This window comes from Oryx dammah, unplaced genomic scaffold, assembly GCF_014754425.2.
Source record: "Oryx dammah isolate SB20612 unplaced genomic scaffold, SCBI_Odam_1.1 HiC_scaffold_29, whole genome shotgun sequence".
Taxonomy (NCBI): domain Eukaryota; kingdom Metazoa; phylum Chordata; class Mammalia; order Artiodactyla; family Bovidae; genus Oryx; species Oryx dammah.
In genome coordinates, this window is record NW_024070213.1 from 111,949,847 (window position 1) to 111,957,892 (window position 8,046).

The following is an 8,046-nucleotide window of genomic DNA, read 5'->3' on the forward strand; positions in this document are numbered from 1 at the left end:
CTGGCGTGCTGTGGTCCTTGGGGTCACGAAGAGTCGGACACAACTGAGCGACTGAACTGCATAATGCACGTTCTTTCTTAGTTGCTTCAGTCATGTCTGACTCTGTGAGACTCTGGACTGCAGCACACCAGGCTCTTCTGCCCATGGGATTCTCCTGGCAAGCATACTGGAGTGGGTTGCCATGCCCTCCTCCAGGAGATCATCCCTACCCAAGGATCGAACCAGTGTCTCCTGCATGGCAGACAGATTCTTGAACACTAGGCCACCAGGGAAGGCCATATATATTTATTTATTTAATTTTTGACTGTGTTGGGTCTTGGTTGCTGCGTGGGCTTTTCTCTAGTTGTGGCAACTGGGGGCTACTCTGTAGTTTCAGGGCTTCTCTTGGTGCAGAGCACAGATTCAGTAGTTGTGGCACATAGGTATAGTTGCCCCATGGCATGTGGAATCTTCCCAGACCAGGGACTGGACCCATGTCCCCTGTATTGGCAGGTAGATTCTTAACCACTGGATCACCAGGAAGTCCTATATATATTTTTTAGTCTTTTCTGTATTGTTTACATTTTTAAAAATAAGATATACTATCTTTTGATTAGAAAATAGATTGAAATGGTTATTTTGGAGAACCATGGGATCTGTATAATTGTTAAAAAATAAGAAAACAAAAACAAGAGGTCCAAAATGAAGTCACCTTGCTAAGCTCACAAAGACTTAATACCTGACCTAATTGCAGTTACAACCTCTCCCAGAAATGTAGTCTTGATTGCTCAGTCTGGAATTTTCTGGTCAGTCCCAGTGAGGTAATCTGCCACATACCGTTTTCCCCATCACCCAAAAGGAGACGGACTTTCCATTTTGTACAGCTCCTCAGTGCTTCTCTTTTCCTAGATGGGATGCTGTCCAATTCATGAGTTCTCACATAAAGCCAATTAGAGCTTCACATTTACCAAGTTGAATTTTTGTTACTTAACAGATTTATTGACAGTGGGATCCAAAGTGATCTTCTGATGGCATTTAGGGACAAAAACATGTGCAGTACTCCCCAAAATCTTTGAGTTCACTGTCTTTCCTGCCATTTTTCAGTGGTCACTGGTAAGTTCCTCTTGGGTCTAAGGCCCACTCTCTTTGCAGGGAGCTTCCTGTCTAACTGGTGTTTTGCAATTTCCCGTTTGAAAACTCTGAACTGGGTTTTGTTTCCAGATTCCACGGTGGTTGCCAGCCAGAGTTGACTGGATCCTGCTCAAAAACCAGACTGAGTGTGAGATTGGCCTGCATCTCACTTGAGTTAGACTAAGTTTGGCAAAGGCTAATTGATAACGGAAGAAAGTAGAAGTGAAAAAAAAAACAAAAAAAAAACCTGCCAAAATTGTTGGGTATGCATCGCACATTTAAGAACTGTTACAGCACCCGCTGGGCTTCCCAGTGGGCTCAGTGGTAAAGAATCCACCTGCCGGTGCAATAGATGCAGGAGACTCGAGTTCAGTCCCTGGGTCAGGAAGATCTCTCGGAGGAGGAAATGACAACCCACTCCAGTATTTTTGCTGGGATAATCCCATGGACAGAGGAGCTTGGTGGGCTACAGTTCATGGGGCCATGAAGAGATGGACACGACTGAGCAACTTCACTTAGACTCTTCACTTTCATGTATTGGAGAGGGAAATGGTAACCCACTCCAGTATTCTTGCCTAGAGAATCCCAGGGATAGGGGAGCCTGGTGGGCTGCTGTCTATGGGGTCTCACAGAGTCGGACACGACTGAAACGACTTAGCAGCAGCAGCAGTCATTCACAGCTGGGCCTGGCCATGATGTTTTCTGAGAGGCAAAGTTCCCAGAGGTGAGCTATTTTGTATAATTCAAGCTGATAAGCAACATTACTTTCATGATTAACTTGAAATAGAAAACAAGATTTCTTCCTTATTCAGAGTCAGTAACAGAGACATCCTTTAAAGGGGGATCTTACATGTCTGAAGCAAAATCCTGGAACAATACTCCACTCTTTGTGACAGACAGAAGGCAAGACACGGCAGTCATCTTTGCTATGGGATGGTGAGGGATTGGTGGGGGGAGGAGAAGTTACCAGTTATAAAGGGAATTGACCTCAGGTTGGCTCTTTGGTTACCAGGGAAACCAGCAGAGGAGCACCTCTTTTTGTCCTTTTGATAAGGTAGTCCTAATCTTTAGAGCTATCATAATCTGGGCCTGGGGCAAGTAAGTATGTAGGCAAGCACTGATTAGGATCTACCAGCAAGAGGAAAGCTCAGTCCTGTGAGTAGGGTGAAGGTAAAGCAGAGACTGATAGAGCAGGGGGTGTACAGAGAGCAAGTGAACAACCATCTAGGGCGAATTGATCAGATATGATCATAAAACATTATGCGTCACAGAAAAAACAAAGTATCCTCCAAATTCCATTATAATCACTCGAAGTCTTTTGTCATTTACAGAAAGTTACTGTTTCACTCAGATGCTTTTGTAAAAGTGTTTCTGCAAAAATATTTCATCTTCAGAGAAATTCATGGAAAGGATTTGGACAAGTACTGGCTTCTGTTAAGGTTAAGAAAATAAAATTGAATTGGGTAAAACATGCCAGAACCAATGAAAAAACTAGATTCAAGCAGAACAAGTATTAATTACATCAGACTGAGCAAACTGGCGAGGATGATTATAATTTTTATGACATTTTGTTTTAAACTTTGCCAGTTCTTTTATATTATGCTTTTCCAAAGCTAAGGAAACTTCTCTCAAGCTACCTATATCTTGCAGCATTTTGGTAAAGTATACCCTAGTAAACAAAGATGAAATATTTACTTTTTCTCTCCACTTGATCCCTCTTGAATTTGGAAACCCTTAAGTATTCTTTTCATGGCAATAGAGTTAGTTATTTGCATAAGTTCATTAAGCATCTGGTCTTTTATAACAGGGCACAGCTGAAAATATTTGCTGTATTACTGACAGGGACAGAGTAAAGGGACAAAGCAGGTGATTAGGTAATCCCATCAGGGGCCTATAAGTAGCAAATGTATGGGAGACCCCCTGTAAGTTAAATGATGGCTCGAGAGAGCAGGCTTGCTTAGCAACGAAACCAGGCAACAGGAGCGTGAGACATGACCCCAAACAATAACGCAATGGTGAGACCCACATCCTGCCCAGTGAGCTCAGTAAGTTAATGATCCCTGGGACATGCTCTCTGCACACATGATAAACGATAATTTGTGGACCTAACTTGGACACGTACGGACAAGAAAACGCCTCTGCTCAATCAGGAGGAGGAACTGTTGATGAAAGCATGACTTCTGCTCAAGAAAGACAAAGAAGGCCTCCTCCCCTCCCCGCTTTTCCTTTGATTATAACACTATAGCCCAGTGAGTTCCCGGGGCGTGGCACTTCTCACTTGCCCACTGTAAACCTCACAAGCATTCTACTCTAATGAATCACTTCCTATCTATCACTTTGCCTCCCTCTGATTTCTTTTCTGCACTGAGACATGAAGGACCACACTACTAGAACTTTTCAGAGCCCCTGAAATGACCCAAGTGGTTTCATTACCAAGGGTTTGACTGGATTGTCATATTTGAGGGAGAGAAGCATAAACTCAGATATGACCAGACAGCTTTAAGGAATTGAGGTTAGCTTTATGGAGCCAATAAAGCTTCTTGGAAAAGTCAACCCAGCACCTTGCTTCAGCAAAATAGTCTTAAAAAGGTCTTATATAGTCATTATAAATTATCAGGCCAACTTTAGTGAAAATAAATTAGTTTTACTAAGATTATCTTTGATAAAAAATGGGGATGATAGTAGAGAGAAAATTTATGTTTGTACCTTTCTCTCTATTAGATTCTAATCCTGTTAATTTTGTCTTTGAGACTTTGTATGTACCTGTAAACTGGACTGAATCCTGAATTCTAATTTCCTCAGATATCTGGATTCTCCAAACTAATGGTTCTGACTTTTTCCCACACTTCTGATTTGGAATCTGTAAGAACAAAGACTGCCCTTGATCTCTTTGAAAGGGACCATACCAGGCCCTCCCCCACCACCTAGATGGCAACCAGACTTCAGGGGCTTGAGCCTTATGACTTCCCTGGGGGCTCAGATGGTAAAGCGTCCTGCTTACAATGCGGGAGACCTGGGTTCGATCCCTGGGTGGGGAAGATCCTCTGGAAAAGGAAATAGCAACCCACTCCAGTACTCTTGCCTGGAAAATCCTATGGACAGAGGAGCATGGTGGGCTAGAGCCTACTGGGTCGCAAAGAGTCGGACACGACTGAGCGACTTCACTTTCACACATTTCACAGAGAAAGACTTCATTTGACATCTGCTCTGGTACAAATGTTGGAGATCTACAGATCAAATTGATTAGGAAGAGAAGCAGCTGACAACAATGTAGACTGCTTCCCCTCGAGGCACCAGTGTTTTCTTCCTCAAGCAGAGCAAACCATATCTAAGATTAGTAACTCACACTTCACTGTCCCTTGCCTACAACTGCCTAACATAAGACCACACAGCTCAGCAAAGTCAACTTGCAATAAACCCTTGAAAGTGAAAGTGAAGTCGCTCAGTCGTGTCCGACTCTTTGCAACCCCACGGACTGTAGCCCACCAGGTTCCTCTGTCCATGGGATTTTCCAGAAAAGAATACTGGAGTGGGTTGCCATTTCCTTCTCCAGGAAATCTTCCCGACGCAGGGATTGAACCCAGGTCTCCCGCATTGTAGGCAGATGCTTTGCTGTCTGAGCCACCAGGGAAGTTTGCTGCAAACACGTGTCATCAGACTTTAACTTTCTGCACTGCGGGCACCCTGGCACATTGCTCGATTATGATTTCTACCCACGATCTTTTCTATCTCAGTTATGTTACAGCCAAGGCCCCAAAATGCTCAGGTCAAGATCTAGGAGTCACCCTTGAAATACACCCAGAGTTCAACCACTTCTCCCCAATCAATCTTTACCTCTCACCTGGAATATGGTGATGATCTCCTCAGCAGTCTCCTTGCTTCCTCCCCTGCCCCTGCATTACGTTTTCCTCCCAGCAGTCAGAATTGTCCTTTTATGGTTTAGGTCAGTTATATATGGTCCCTCTGGTCACTTGGACATGAGTAACATGTGGGAACTGCTTCCTCATTCTTTCCATTTTTGCTTGCTGTGTGGCACCAAACATGTACAGCTTCTGGAGGTTGCAGTTTAGGAGTAGCTTTCTAGACTTCCTGACAGCCAGCAGCTGTACAAAAATCCCGTTGCTAGCATTTCTTACACAGAATCAGCCAGATCTGGGCATTGCTCTAGGACTGTTTTTACAGAACCCTCATCCATTCTGTCAGCTACATTATTTGCTTTAATAAATACTTTCTCTGCTTAACCTGGTCAGAGTGGCTTATTCTGTATCCACCAAAGAATCCTGACTCTTTTTTCAGGCGTGCCTAGTGGCTTGTGGGATCTTAGCTTCCCAAACAGGGGTTGAACCCAGGCCCTGGGCAGTGAAAGCCCCAAGTCCTAACTACTGGACCACAGAGAATTCCCAGGAATCTTGGCTTTTTGAAAAGGAAAACCAACACCTATCAGTCCGCTTCAGAAGAGGCCCTCCAGCTTTTAACCTTTTGGTGTACTTCTTTCAGTGTTTTGTGTTCATATAGATACATTCACATACATATATATGTTTTTTTTAATATATATGTAAAATACACATTCAGAAATTTGTTAAGTGTGGGCATAATTTTGATTCTGGGAAAAACTGAGGGTCAGAAGGGAAGGGTACAACAGAAGATGAGATGGTTGGATGGCATCACTGACTCAATGGATATGAGTCTGAGCAAGCTCCTGGAGATAGAGAAAGACAGGGAGGCCTGGCGTGCTGCAGTCCATTGCGTCGCAGAGTCGGACATGACTTAGTGACTGAACAACAGCGACATATGCAGAAATTTGTTAAGTGTGGGCATAATTTCATGCAATTTAGTATGCTGGCTTTTTTTCTCTACTTACCACCATTTCATAAGTACATTTCTGGTCATTATGACTTTTCATAAAGATTTTGAGGGCTGTACAATGTTTCCTCAAATCATTATGAGTGCCTCATAACATTACATAGCAAACTATTGTTGGGCATTCAGATTCTTTTTTATTTTTCTTTATTATAAATAATGTTGCTGTGGATATCTTTATATATAAACCATATATAGTAGGATTGATTCATAGAAATAGAATTACTGAGTAACAAGATATGAGTGTTTTAAAGATTTCACATAGAGAATGCCCAATTACCCTCAGAACTTGTACTAATTTGCACTTCCATCATTATCATATGGACATTAAGACCATATAGTATCTTTATAATTTATTTTTTTATTGAAGGATAATTGCTGTAAAGAATTTTGCTGTTTTCTGTCAAACCTCAACATGAATCAGCCATAGGTTTACATATATCTCCTCCCTGTTAAACCTCCCTCCCATCTCCCTCCCCGTTCTACCCCTCTAGGTTGATACAGAGCCCCTGTTTGAGTTTCCCGAGCCATACAGCAAATTCCCATTGGCTATCTATTTTACATATGGTAATGTAAGTTTCCATGTTACTCTTTCAATACATCTCACCCTCTCCTCCCCCTCCCCATGTTCATAAATCTATTCTCTATGTCTGTTTCTCCATTGCTTCCCTGCAAATAATTTCTTCAGTACCATTTTTCTAGATTCCATATATATGCATTAGAATATGATATTTATCTTTCTCTTTCTGACTTACTTCACTCTGTATAATAGTTCTAGGTTCATCCACCTTATTAGAACTGACTCAAAGGTGTTCCTTTTTATGGCTGAGTAATATACCATTTGTGTATATGTACCACAACTTCTTTATCCATTCATCTGTCCATGGACATCTATGTTGCTTCCATGTTCTAGCTATTGTAAATAGTACTGCAATGACAATGGGATACATGTGTCTCTTTCAATTTTCGTTTTCTTGGGGTATATGCCTAGGAGTGGGATTGCTGGGTCATATCATGGAAAAAGCAAGAGAGTTCCAGAAAAACATCTATTTCTGCTTTATTGACTATGCCAAAGCCTTTGACTGTGTGGATCACAATAAACTGTGGAAAATTCTGAAAGAGATGGGAATACCAGACCACCTAACCTGCCTCTTGAGAAATCTGTATGCAGGCCAGGAAGCAACAGTTAGAACTGGACATGGAACAACAGACTGGTTCCAAATAAGAAAAGGAGTACGTCAAGGCTGTATATTGTCACCCTGCTTATTTAACTTATATGCAGAGTACATCATGAGAAATGCTGGACTGGAAGAAACACAAGCTGGAATCAAGATTGCCAGGAGAAATATCAATAACCTCAGATATGCAGATGATACCACTCTTATGGCAGAAAGTGAAGAGGAGCTAAAAAGCCTCTTGATAAAAGTAAAAGAGGAGAGTGAAAAAGTTGGCTTAAAGCTCAACATTCAGAAAACGAAGATCATAGCATCTGGTCCCATGACTCCATGGGAAATAGATGGAGAAACAGTGGAAACAGTGTCAGACTTTATTTTTTGGGGCTCCCAAATCACTGCAGATGGTGATTGCAGCCATGAAATTCAAAGACCCTTACTCCTTGGAAGAAAAGTTATGACCAACCTAGATAGTATATTCAAAAGCAGAGACATTACTTTGCCGACTAAGGTCCGTCTAGTCAAGGCTATGGTTTTTCCTGTGGTCATGTATGGATGTGAGAGTTGGACTTTGAAGAAGGCTGAGAGCCGAAGAATTGATGCTTTTGAACTGTGGTGTTGGAGAAGACTCTTGAGAGTCCCTTGGACTGCAAGGAGATCCAACCAGTCCATTCTGAAGGAGATCAACCCTGGGATTTCTTTGGAGGGAATGATGCTAAAGCTGAAACTCCAGTACTTTGGCCACCTCATGCGAAGAGTTGACTCATTGGAAAAGACTTTGATGGTGGGAGGGATTGGAGGCAGGAGAAGAAGGGGACGACAGAGGATGAGATGGCTGGATGGCATCGCCGACTCAATGGACACAAGTCTGAGTGAACTCCGGGAGTTGGTGATGGACAGGGAG

At 42.5% G+C, this 8,046-nt stretch overlaps 1 protein-coding gene across 3 annotated transcripts in view; it reads right to left on the reverse strand.

Moving 5' to 3' along the window:
• Positions 1–5,164, reverse strand: part of GLIPR1 (GLI pathogenesis related 1) — a 57,278-nt gene extending 52,114 nt beyond the window's left edge. Inside the window, exon 1 of one of the 3 annotated variants that reach the window (XM_040233870.1) lies at positions 4,952–5,164. The gene's annotated coding sequence lies outside the window, so the exon portion shown is untranslated. The remainder of the gene's footprint in view (positions 1–4,951) is intronic. The other 2 variants (XM_040233869.1, XM_040233871.1) reach the window with 2 other exon arrangements.
• Positions 5,165–8,046: the final 2,882 nt, after the last annotated feature.